The sequence below is a fragment of the Schistocerca gregaria genome, chromosome 6 (assembly GCF_023897955.1).
Source record: "Schistocerca gregaria isolate iqSchGreg1 chromosome 6, iqSchGreg1.2, whole genome shotgun sequence".
In the NCBI taxonomy this organism is placed as follows: Eukaryota; Metazoa; Arthropoda; class Insecta; order Orthoptera; family Acrididae; genus Schistocerca; species Schistocerca gregaria.
Genome location: NC_064925.1, coordinates 27,585,363 through 27,586,122, shown reverse-complemented (window position 1 = coordinate 27,586,122; position 760 = coordinate 27,585,363). Strand labels below are relative to the sequence as shown.

The 760-nt window shown below is 47.2% G+C and overlaps 1 non-coding gene across 1 annotated transcript; it reads right to left on the bottom strand.

The window, feature by feature from the left end:
* Positions 1 to 486: 486 nt before the first annotated feature.
* Positions 487 to 558, bottom strand: Trnai-aau (transfer RNA isoleucine (anticodon AAU)). The gene has a single exon. It is a non-coding gene; the product is annotated as a tRNA-Ile (tRNA).
* Between the last annotated feature and the right edge of the window lie 202 nt (positions 559 to 760).

Below are 760 nucleotides of genomic sequence, written 5' to 3'. Positions count from 1 at the left end.
ATTTACACGTATACGACTCATCTCGAAACGCTCACACCCCTGAGGATTTGTGTTTTCGTTCTATACAGCCGCTGCCCCTTGCTCTTTCCCACCCATTCGTTACATTCAACCTCTGACGAGACCGACCAAATATAGACTGAGAAACAAGACCACACACTTTGTGCATTCGGAATCGAAGGCAGGGCGTCCCTCGCCGCATTTGCTACGATGGCCATTTGCTACTTCTGCAGAAGCGACGACGACGACGACGAGGACGACGAAGATCGCGAGAGGCTCTGAGATATGTGAGAAATACATCTATAAAATGTAATTCAGACTGCCTCGTCCCACCTTATGCTGCACTGCTTTGGCAAATGCTTTATCTGCGCCATTCGCCTTAATCGCATCTGAGAGTAATTCTTAAAAAACGCCTGTCGCTAATCGTTCGTCATCACAGGTACGGTTTGCTATACGGCCACGTCGCGCAACTGATTTTGAAAATTCATCTTTCTCCTGTGAGGATGGAACTAACGACCTCTGGTTTATTAGACCAGTGCTCTACCACTGAGCTAAAGAGGCGCGGCCTAGCGGTATTCTTGGGTACTTCGTCCTTACGGTCGTCTGCATCATCAGACTTTAGCTGACAACACTTCATATTACCGGCTAATATTCGCAGCTATGGCGAGAAATTACTGCTTGGCTACACATCTGACACGTAACCGATGTGCTCTCCAAACAACAACACTTGCATTTCAGAACATGTCTTTCACACATGTCTACA